The following is a 12222-nucleotide window of genomic DNA, read 5'->3' on the forward strand; positions in this document are numbered from 1 at the left end:
TGACATCAAGGCAACCTTTGACCATTAATGGCACCAAGGAGCCCTAGCAAAACTAGTGTAAATGGGAATCATGGCAAAACTCTCTGCTGTTTGCAGTCATACCTAGCACTAAGGAAGATGGCTGTGGTTGTTCAGGTCAATCATCTCAGTCTCAGAACATTACAACTGGAATTCCTTAGGCTCGTGTTCTAGGCCCAACCATCTTCAGCTGCTTCCTCAATGACCTTCCCTCCATCACAAGGCCGAAAGTGGGGATGTTCACTGATGATTGCGCAATGTTCAGCACCATTCATGACTCCTCAGCTACTGAAGCAGCCCGTGCCCAGATGCAGCAAGACCTGGACAACATCCAGGCTTGGGCTGATAAGTGGCAAGTAACATTCGCATCAGATAAGTGCCAGGCAATGACCATCTCAAACAAGAGAGAATCTAATCATCTCCTCTTGATGTTCAGTGGCATTACCATAACTGAATCCCCCACCATCATCATTTGGGGGCGGGGGGCGGGGGGGTGGGGCGTGGGGGGAGGGGGTTACCATTGACCATAAACTGAACTGGACCAGCCACATAAATGCCGTGGCTACAAGAGCAGGTCAGAGGCTAGGAACTCTGTGGTGAGTAACTTACCTCCTGTCTCCCCAAACCTATCCACCATTCACAAGACACAAGTCAGGAGTATGATGGAATACTCTCCACTTGCCTGGATGAGTGCAGCTCCAACAACACTCAAGTAGCCTGCTTGATTGCCCCCAAGCACCACCTTCAACAATCACCCCATTCACCACTGATGCACAGTGGCAGCAGTGCGTACCATCTAGAAGTTGCACTGCAGCAACACACAAAAGCTCCTTTGACAGTACCTTCCAAACCTGGAACTTCTACGACTGAGAAGGACAAGGGCAGCAGTTGCAAGGGAACACTAGCACTTGCAAATTCCCCTCCAAGCCACAGATCATCCTGACTTGGAACTATATCGCCATTCCTTCATTGTCGCTGGGTAAAAATCCTGGAACTCCCTTCCAAACAGCACTGTCATGATCTCAAGAACTGCAGCGGCTCAAGAAGGCAGCTCACCACCACTTTGTCAAGGGCAATTTGGATTGGACAATAAATGCTAGCATAGCCAGTGATGCCTACATTCCACAAACAAATGAAAAAAGTGAGGAAATAGTGAAGGGCTTTTATAGAGTACATGGAGACATGCTTCCACTTGTGGTGGCATCTGAAACAAGAGCCAAAATATAAAATCGTCATTCATAAAACCAATGAGGAATTCATGAAAAATGTATTTACGCAGTGAATGGTTTGAATCTGGAATTTGTTATCACAGGGAGAGGTTGGGGTGAATAGTATCGATGCACTGAAGGGGAGGTGGAACAAATGAACAATTGCATGTGGAGAAAGAAATCGAGGGATATGCATATCGGGCTTCATTTAAAAAAAAATGTTGCATGTGAAGCAGGATGGCTGGAAATATATGTCGAGCAGAGAGCAGTTGGGACGATCCCAGTGCAGTGTTTTGTCTGGATGGATCTGCCCAGGACACTTGCGATGCAGGAGCTGGGAGCTTCAGTACTTCAGTGGAGGCAGATAATGACACCGGTTTTCATTTGTGGATGTTCTTAATGATTATTGATTGAGAAATTAAATTGACCTCTTTGATGTTATGCACCGCATCTGTTCTTGAGTTATCAGATATATTTTTTTCTTCATACAGGCAAATACTTGAAGATATTGTGATGAATGTGATGGTTGCTGCACTCGAGGCACAAGGAACAGTGCAGCCAACTCCTCTCACACACAGTAGTTACATTATCACTCAGAGTGCAGAGGTATAGATAGTTCATCAGTTCCCTGGTCTCAGACTGCAGAAGTAGTCAGGCTCACATTGATCCCAAGTTCCAGAGACACATTTTCAATCCAACAACCAAACAAAGCAGGAGAGAAAGAAGTTTTTTCCATTTCACCCCGATTGAGTCCCACTTACAGTCAGATACTTCAATCCCACGTCAAAATCACACCCACTAGCAGATTGAAATGCAATGTGTCAATCTAACAAAGAACAAAGAACAGTACAGCACAGGAACAGGCCATTCGGCCCTCCAAGCCTGCGCCGATCTTGATGCCTGCCTAAACTAAAACCTTCTGCACTTCCGGGGTCCGTATCCCTCTATTCCCATCCTATTCATGTATTTGTCAAGATGCCTCTTAAACGTCGCTATCGTCCCTGCTTCCACTACTTCCCCCGGCTGCAAGTTCCAGGCACTCACCACCCTCTGTGTAAAGAACTTGCCTTGCACATCCCTCTAAACTTTGCCCCTCGCACCTTAAACCTATGTCCCCTAGTAACTGACTCTTCCACCCAGGGAGAAAGATTCTGACTATCCACTCTGTCCATGCCGCTCATAACTTTGTCAACCTCTATCATGTCGCCCCTCCACCTCCGTCGTTCCAGTGAAAACAATCCGGGTTTATCCAACCTCTCCTCATAGCTAATGCCCTCCAGACCAGGCAACATCCTGGTAAACCTCTTCTGTACCCTCTCCAAAGCCTCCACGTCCTTCTGGTTGTGTCGCGACCAGAATTGCATGCAATATTCTCAGTGTGGCCGAACTAAAGTTCTGTACAGCTGCAGCATGACTTGCCTATTTTTATACTCTATGCCCCGACCGATGAAGGAAAGCATGCCATATGCGTTCTTGACTACCTTATCCACCTGCGTTGCCACTTTCAGTGACCTGTGGACCTGTACGCCCAGATCTCTCTGCCTGTCAAATATAATGCAGACTGAGCTAGCAATTAAATATCAGATAGAATTGGCACACGCCACTGATTGAATGGCACAGAATCTAACCTAGTGATGTACCCTGAGATTTAAATTAAATATCATACCCAAAGCTCACACCCATTCATTATAAAGGATGTTTAAACATCCCCATAGTGTACCCTGAGATACAAGTTACATACAAGTACAACATTCATTGCAGTGAATGTTTCAAAGGTGCTGAAAGATATTGTAAGCTGAGACACAAATTAGATACCAGTTCAGACATCGCCCACACTGTGAAATTGAAAGAGACAGAATCAATTCCATCAATGTAGATTGATATCAACATTACATACCATTCTAAAAAGTGATGCAATATCAAACTAAAATACAGTATCAATTCCACCAGACCCCCATCACCCTCTGGCTAAAAAGTCTTTTCCTCATCTCCCCTGTGATCTTTCTGCCAATCACTTTGACCCTAGTCACTGATCTCTTTGCTAAGGTAAACAGGCCCTTCACTTCAATTCGATCCAGACTCCACAAATTTTGTACATGCCAGTCAGATCTCCCCTCAGCCTTCTCTGTGCCAAGGAGAATAGCCCCAGCCTATCCAATCTTTCCTCAAAGCTGCATTTTTCCGGTCCCGGCAACATCCTCGTAAATCTCCTCTGTACCCTCTCTAGTGCAATTACATCCTTTCTGTAATGAGCTGATCAGAACTGCACACAGTACTCAAGTTGTGGCCTGACTAATGATTTATACAGTTCCAGCATAACCTCCCTGCTCTTATATTCTATACCTTGGCTAATAAAGGAAAGAATTCCATATGCCTTCTTACCACCTTATCGACCTGTCCTGCTCCCTTCAGGGATCTGTGGACATTTACTCCAAGGTACCTCACTTTCTCTACACCTCTCAACATTTTCCTCTTAATCGTGTATACCTTTGCCTTGTTTGATTTCCCCAAATGCATCACCTCACACTTCTCTGGATTGAATTCCATTTGTCATTTTTCTGTGCATCTGACCAGACCATGAAGATCTTCCTGCAGCCTACAGCTATCCTCCTTGCTATTTATCACACAGCCAATCTTTGTGTCATCTGCAAACTTCTTGATCATGCCCCCTACATTTACATCCATGTAGACGACAGCAACTGCACTACCCTCATCTATTTTCCTTGTTAATTCTTCAAAATTTCAATCAAGTTGGGCAGACAAGATCTTCCCTTAACAAATCCATGCTGACTATCCTTGATTAATCTGTGCCTTTCAAAGTGACATTTTATCCTGTCACTCAGAATAGATTCCAATAATTTGCCCACTACTGAGGTTAGACTGACTGTCCTGTAATTATTCGGTCTATCCCTCACTCCCTTTTTAAACAGAGGTACAATGTTCGCAGTCTTCCAATCCTCCAGCATCACACCTGTATCCAGTGAGGTCTGGAAAACGATGGTCAAACCTTCCGCTGTTTCCTCTCTTGCTTCTTTTAACAGCGTGGGGTACATTTCATCCATCCTTAGTGATTTATCAACTGACAAATATGCTATTTGTATGTCCTGTCACTAATATGTCCTCTCTCCCTCTTTTGATCACATCCAATACTTCATCCCCTTCTTCCTTAACTCCAATATCTGCATCATCCCCCACTTTTGTGAAGACAGATGCAAAATATTTATTAAGAACAGTGCCAACATCTTCTGCCCCGACACATAGTTTACCTTCATGATCTTTTATGGGCCCTACTCTTTCCAAAGTTATCCTTTTTCTGTTAATGTATTGATAAAACATCTTTGTGCGAACCTTGATTTTGATTGCCAATATTCTTTCATGCCCTCTCTTAGCTTTCCTAATTTCAATGTTGATTTCCCCCCTCCACATTCGATACACCTCTCGGCTTTCAGTGGTATTGAGTTCTCTGAGTCGGGCATAAGCTTTCCGTTACTGCCTTATAATACTACCTTATAAGATCCATGGGGCTCTAGATTTGGCCTTCCCACCCTTTTTCTTTGTGGGAACATATTGACTCTGAACCCCTGGAATCTCCCCTTTGAGTGCTTCCCACTGCTCTGACATTGATTTACGTTCAAGTAGCTGTTCCCAGTCCACTTTTGCTAACTCACTCCTCAGCTTAGTAAAGTTGTCCTTGCCCCAACTGAGAACTTTAACTCCTGTTCTATCCTTGTCCTTTACATAATTATGTTAAAACTGACTGAATTATGATCACTACCACCAAAATGCTCTCCCACTGCCACTCCTTCCACCTGCCTATCTTCATTTCCTAAAAGTACATCTAAAACTGCACCTTCTCTTGTTGGACATGCTACATATTGGCTAAAAAGGTTCTCCTGAATGCACCTCAAGAATTCTGCTCCCTCAATTTCTTTCACACTAAAAGTATCCCAGTTCATGTTGGGGTGGTTAAAATCCCCTACTATTACTGCTCTATTGTTCTTGCACTTCTCAGAGATTTGCCTACATATCTGCTCTTCTATCTCCTGCTTGGGGGTCGATAGCACACTCTCAGCAGTGTGATTGCCCCCTTTTTGTTCCTCAGCTCAATCTATACGGCCTCATTTGATAAACCTTCCAACATATCATCCGTCTTCACAGCTGTAATAGTTACTTTGAGCAAAACTGCCACCCCCCCTCCTTTCTTATCCCCCTCCCTATCACATCTGAAAACCCTGTAACCAGGAATGTTGAGCTGCTATTCCTGTCCCTCCTTAAGCCATGTTTCTGTAATAGCTGTGATATCATACTGCCACATGTCTATTTGTGCCCTCAGCTCATCTGCTTTATTTTCTATACTCCTTGCATTGAAATAGATATGCTTGAGCACTGCCAAACTCTTTTTACATTTTCTAACCTTTGTTTCCTCTTTCTTCCAGACTCATCCATTAATTTTCTGCCTTCCATTTTCATTTCTGATTTTGTCCCATCTGACTCTACCTTCCGGTTCCCATCCCCCTGCTAAAGGAGTTTAAACCCTCGCCAACAGCACTAGCAAAATGTCCCGCAAGGAACTCTGTCCAGGCTCTGTTCAACTGCAATCCATGCGACCTGTCCCAAGAATCTAAAGCCCTCCCTCCTGCACCATCTTTCCAGACACACGTTCATCTGTCTTATCCTTTTATTCCTGTACTCACTTGCGCGTGGCACTGGGAATAATCCGGAGATTACTACTTTTGATGCCCTGTTTGCTAATTTCTTACCAAGCTTCATAAATTCTGACTGCAGGACAACATCCTTATTTCTACCGATGTTGTTGGTTCCGATGTGGACCACAAATGCTGGCTGTTCACCCTCACCCTTCAGGATGCTCTGTAACTGCTCAATGACATCCTTGACCCTGGCACCAGGGAGGCAACACACCATTCCTGGATTCACGTCTGTGGCCACAGAAACAGCTGATTGTTCCCTTCACTATTGAATCATCTATCACTATGGCTTTTCCAATCTTCCCTGTACCCACCTTTGCAGCTGAGTCACCCATGGTGCCATGGACTTGGATCTGGCTGCACTCCCCTGGTGAAGCATCACTGTCCTCCGTATTCAGAACTGAATACCTGTTGGAGAGTGAGATGCACTCGGGGTGTCCTGCACTTCCTGCCTGATTCTTTTTGACTGCATTGTGTTCACCCATTCCCTCTCTCCCTGCGTACTCTTAAGCTGTGGGGTGACCACATCTATGAACATGCTTTCCATGTAACTCTCCTCATGAATGCACAGCAGTGTCTCCAGCTGCTGCTCAAGGTCCAAACACAGAGCTCAAGCAGCCGCAATTGACAACGTTGACTTGCACAAATGTTTTTTTATTTCCAAAGTATACTTTATTCATAAAGATCTGTAGAAAATACATTACAAAACAGTTCCAAACAGCACCAAGTCAAAAAATACTAACAGTGCAAAGGAGGTCAGTTTCCTTCAATACAGGAGTGAGTTGCCTCACAACCCTTCCATTTCATTTTTCATGCCATGTACATTTTATGGCAAATGAAAATTTTCCTTCTCCAGTTTGAGGGGTTTTCCATGGATCCAGCCCCTCAGTTCAGCTTGGTGGGGGGAGCTTACATGGTGGTCTTTCCCCATTGAGCCTTTGCTGCGGCTGCCCCAAGCTTTAGTGCGTCCCTCAACACGTAGTCCTGGACCTTGGAGTGTGCCAGTCTGCAACATTCGGTCGTGGACAACTCTTTGCGCTGGAAGACTACCAAGTTTTGGGCAGACCAAAGAGTGTCTTTCACCGAATTGATAGTCCTCCAGCAGCAGTTGTGGTTATCTCGGTGTGTGTCCCTGGGAACAGCCCGCAGAGCACAGACCCCTGTGTTACAGAGCTGCTTGGGATGAACCTCGACAAAAACCAATGCATCTCTTTCCACACCTGCTTTGCAAAGACACATTCCAGAAGAAGCTGGGCAACCATGTCATCCCCACCACAGCCACTTCGAGGGCATTGTGCGGAGGGGGTGAGACTTCGGGCGTGCAGAAAGGATCTGACGGGGAGGGCTCTTCTCACCACCAGCCAAGCTACACCTTGGTGCTTGTTTGAAAGTTCTGGTGATGAGGCATTCCGCCAAATGATTTGGCGGTCTGCTCGGGTAACCATCCGACAGGATCCACCATCTCCTTTTCTCGTAGGGCCTTGCGGACATTCCGTGCAGACCACTGCCTGATGGATTGGTGGTCAAAGGTGTTTTCCGCAGAAACTGTTCCACGAATGATTGGTGGGACGGCACAGTCCAACTAGATGGAGCGTTCCACGGCAATGAGACCAGGCCCTTCCTTCTCAACACTGGGGACAGAGAGAATCTCAGCACATAGTGACACTTGGTGTTGGCGTATTGGGGATCTGCACACAGCTTGATGCAGCCGCACACGAAGGTAGTCATCAGGATGAGGGTGATATTGGGTACATTATGCCCGCCCTTATCCAGAGGTTTGAACATCGTGTCCCTTTGGACCCGGTCCATTGTGGATCCAGAGATGAAGCGGAAAATGACTCGGGTGATCGCCACAGCACAGGAATGGGGTATGGGCCAGACCTGTGCCACTTACAGCAACAACGTGAGCGCCTCGCACCTGAGGACCAGGTTCTTACCCATAATGGAGAGAGTTGCTGCTCCCACATGCTCAGCTTGTGTTGTACCCTGGCGACTCGCTCCTTCCAGGTTTTGGTGCATGCCGTGGCCCTTCAGAACCATATCCCCAGCACCTTCAGGTAGTCTGACCTGACGGTGAAGGGGACAAAGGATCGGTCAGCCCAGTTCCCAAAGAACATGGCCTCTCTCTTGCGTGGTTAACGTTGGCTCCCAAGGCCAGTGCGAACTGGTCGCAGATGCTCATCAGTCTGCGCACAGACAGCGGGTTCGAGCAGAAGGCCGCGACGTCATCCATGTGCAGGGAGGTTTTCACCTGAGTGCCTCCACTGTCTGGGATTGTCACCCCTCTTATGCTCGCATCCTTCCTAATAGACTCAGCAAAGGGTTCAATACAGCAAATAAACAAGACAGTGGAGAGAGGACAACCCTGTCTGACTCCAGATTGGATCGGGAAACTTTCTGATTCCCACCCATTGATTGAGACTGTGCTACTGATGTTTGTGGAGAGCAGTTTGATCCAATTGCAGATTCCCTCCCCAAACACCATTTTCGAAAGTACGTCCATCATGTAGGTGCGTGATATCCTGTCAAAAGCCTTCTCCTGGTCCAGGCTGATGAGGCAGGTGTCCACCCTCCTGTCCCGTATGTGGGTGATCGTGTCCCTGAGTGGGTAAAGTACAGGTCTGATCTGGGTGGATCACCAACTCCAGAGCAGACTTGACTCGACTGGCTATGACTTTTGACAGTATCTTGTAGTCTACATTAAGCAGTGAGATGGGCCGCCAATTTCTGATTTCTGCCCTCTCCCCCTTCCCCTTGTTGATGAGGGTGATGATGCCTTTCCTCATGGATTCTGACATGCTGCCGGCTAGGAGCATACTGTCGTATACTTCCAGCAGGTCCGGGCCGACCCAGTCCCACAGGACCAAATGCATCTCAACCGGTAAGCCGTCGCTTCCAGGAGTTTTACTTATCTCGAAGGATTTGACGGCCTTTGTCAGCTCATCCAGAATTAGCGGTTTGTCCAGTCTCTCCCTCCTGCTGTCATCTAAGACCTCTGTGATCGATGACAGGAAGGACTGGGAGGCTCTGCTGTCTGTGGGCTTCGCGTCATACAGCCCAGCATAAAAGGATTTGCTGATCCTTAGTATGTCGGACTGCGAAGACGTTACCGAGCCATCCTCTTCCTTCAGACTGCTGATAACAGAGCTCTCTCTGTGTACCTTTTGGAAGAAGTAACACGAGCACATCTCATCCTGCTCAATGGAGCGGACTCTGGACTGGAAGATGATCTTGGAGGCCTCTGTCGCAAAGAGCGAGGCCTGCTGGCTCTTCACCTCATGAAGGTCCTCCTTGACCTTGACCCCCATCGACTGAAGCCAGAGCAGATTTTGCATACTTTTCTGGAGTCGTGACATTTCCATCTGTCTCAGTCTCTCGCCCTCTGAACCCTTTGAAGATAAAGAACCTCTTGATGTTCTCCTTGATCGCTTCCCACCACTGAACTGGAGACTCAAAGGTGGGGTTTCACAGTCCTCCAACCTTTGTAATCCCTTTTGAGTTCCTCAACATTCTCTGGGGTTAGCAGTGTAGCATTGAGCTTCCATATCCCGCTGCCAACCCGCTGGTCATCCTGTAAGTGAAAGTCAGCCAGTAAAAGGCAATGCTTGGAGAAGAACACCGGCTTGACATCGGTGGATCTGACCGTGAAAACACGGGACACAAATAGGAAGTCAATCCTGGAATGGGCAGACCCGTCCGTTCTTGACCATGTGTATCTATGCTGCGCTCTGTCTGCAGGTTTGCTGAAGACGTCATGCAGTTTGGCATCTTTTACTGTTTCTATTAAGAATCTGGACATTGCATCCAGTTTGCTGTCGTCTCTGCCGGATCATCCAGGTGCATCGTTGATGCCGTTGAAGTCACTGCCTAGGATGACCGGCCTGGACGTCGCCAGCAGCAGTGGGAGATGCTGGAAGACGGAGAGCCGCTCGCTGCATTGAACCGGGGCATAGACGTCAATCAACGAGAGCGGAGTATTGTTGTACATTACATCTGCTACGAGGTGATGACCGCTAAATGGTTCTCCAGGACACGGGAAGCAACCAGGAACTCCCACATAGCACAGGAGGTGCACTCTCGAGATTGAAGCCCCCTGCCATTCCTTTACGCTCACTGTTTTTCGGCTGCCGCATCCGATGATGGGCCAAGTGGTCTCTTTCTCTGCCTTAAACCTTCTATGATTCTATGATTCTATGATGCTCACTAACATTATCCCCTTTTCATATGCAGCACCACAGAGAGAGAGAGAGAATCAGTCCGACCATTCGTAACAGTGTGTTATATCACACTGTATTACACATTCTTATGTATCATCAGAGACAGTATTAGTAACACAATAAAGTGCATACATATCATCCTAAATAATGGTATCCCAAACATATGTACAGCATTAGAGAGGGAGTGTCAATAGTGCATTTTCTATTCGTGTGTCCATATCACACCCAATAACTGGCTCCCACGTTTTTATAGAGCACTAGAGACAGAGCTGAAAGTGAATAAGTGAGAGAGAGAGAGAGATCCCCATCAGCAGTTGCAGGCTGACCTGGAAGCCTCATTTTATCTTGAAAGATCCGTGGGAGACAGACGGTGCAGTCTCATCTCTAATTGATATTGTATCAGAAACAGACACATTATTATTCCTAGACTCTGGGTAACAGTTAGAGAGTGAGGTGAACAATGTTCCAAATTTAACGCTCTTGGCCCTGTTGATCTCTGTAATATCTCAGCTCACACCGTTCGATATGACTGTCAGTGAGGGACAGTTTCAATGTGATGACATTAATCTGGGACTGTTACTGTCAGATATTAACTCCAGCGCGATCGCAGCAAACACAGCGACTCCCTCGGAGGATTGCTTTGAGAAGACGGGTGAATGAAGAGCAAACACACTGCAGGGAATGATCTCAAACTGAGCTTCAGAAAGGGGGAATCCCCCAGCTTGAAACGTTCTCTGACCTTTCCCCACAGCCCCAGTTCCTTTGCTCAAACTCGGAGAAAACTGAACTGGGGAAAGTTCCAGTTTATTTTTGTCAGTTCCGATGAAGGGTCACTGACCCGAAACGTTAACTCTGCTTCACTTTTCACAGATACTGCCAGACCTGCTGAGTGGTTCCAGCATTTCTTGTTTTTATTTCAGATTTCCAGCATCCGCAGTATTTTGCTTTTATTCCAATTTATTTTTTTTGTAAATGAGTGGGGAAAGAAGCGCATGCGCGATGCGCCTCCTCCAGCCGTGTCCTTCTGCGTCATTTAATTAGTGAGCGGAAGAAGTTTGTTTGAAACAGACGGGAATGGAGACTTAGAGCCCCGGGGTAAGTGAGTAAACAGCAGTCTCCTTCCAGCAGCACATTGCTTTGAGAGCCTGTCCGCAGAGGGGCACAGAGATCAGCATTGACGATGGAGCAAGTTCAGGGGGAGTTGGGGGCTGTTTGTAAGAGGCGGAGTGGAGCAGGAACTTGGAGTGAGCGCGGAAGGAGAAGCCTTTCTCAGGCCGTTCGTGGACAAGGTAACGGAGACAGAGCAGGAAGAAGCTGCTGTTGAAAATCATTGTTGTTTTCTCTCCTCAAACCTGTAATGCATGTTCATGGTTTAGCTCCAGTTTCACACTGTGTTGTTATTGAGCAGTGAATAGAGGGAACAGAGTCAGACAGTAGGGATGGGGACAGTTATGCAAACAACACCTATTGCTGGCGCCAGGTGAGTAGTGTCAAGGAAACATTTTAAACAGCAGCTGTCGGTTTCCGTTGAACGATTGATCCAAGAGAAACAAGGAAATGGCAGATACTCTGAACAAGAATTTTTCATCTGTCTTCACAGAAGTAGACACAAAAAACATCCCAAGAATAGTAGAAAATCAAGGGGAGTAAGGAGGGGGGAACTTAAAACATCACCATCGCGAGAAAAACATGTTTTTGGAAAACTAATGGGACTAAAGGTTGACAAGTCCCCTGGATCTGATGGCCTACATTCTAAGGTTTAAAAGAAGTGTCTGCATAGATAGTGGATGCATTGGTTGTAATCATCTTAAATTCCCTAGATCCTGCAACAGTTCCAGTGGATATTAAACTGCAAATGTAATGTCCCTGTTCAAGAAAGCAGCAAAGAGAAAGCAGGCAACGATAGGCCTGTTAGCCTAATGTCTGCCATTGAGAAGATGCTGGAACCAATGATTAAGTCAGTCATCGCAGAAAACATAGAAAAATTGGAGCAGGAGTAGGCCATTCGGCCCTGCTCTGCCATTCAAAAATGATCAAGTCTGATCATATAATTCAGTACCCTCTTCCCGCTTT

The sequence above is a fragment of the Heterodontus francisci genome, unplaced genomic scaffold, assembly GCF_036365525.1.
Source record: "Heterodontus francisci isolate sHetFra1 unplaced genomic scaffold, sHetFra1.hap1 HAP1_SCAFFOLD_708, whole genome shotgun sequence".
In the NCBI taxonomy this organism is placed as follows: domain Eukaryota; kingdom Metazoa; phylum Chordata; class Chondrichthyes; order Heterodontiformes; family Heterodontidae; genus Heterodontus; species Heterodontus francisci.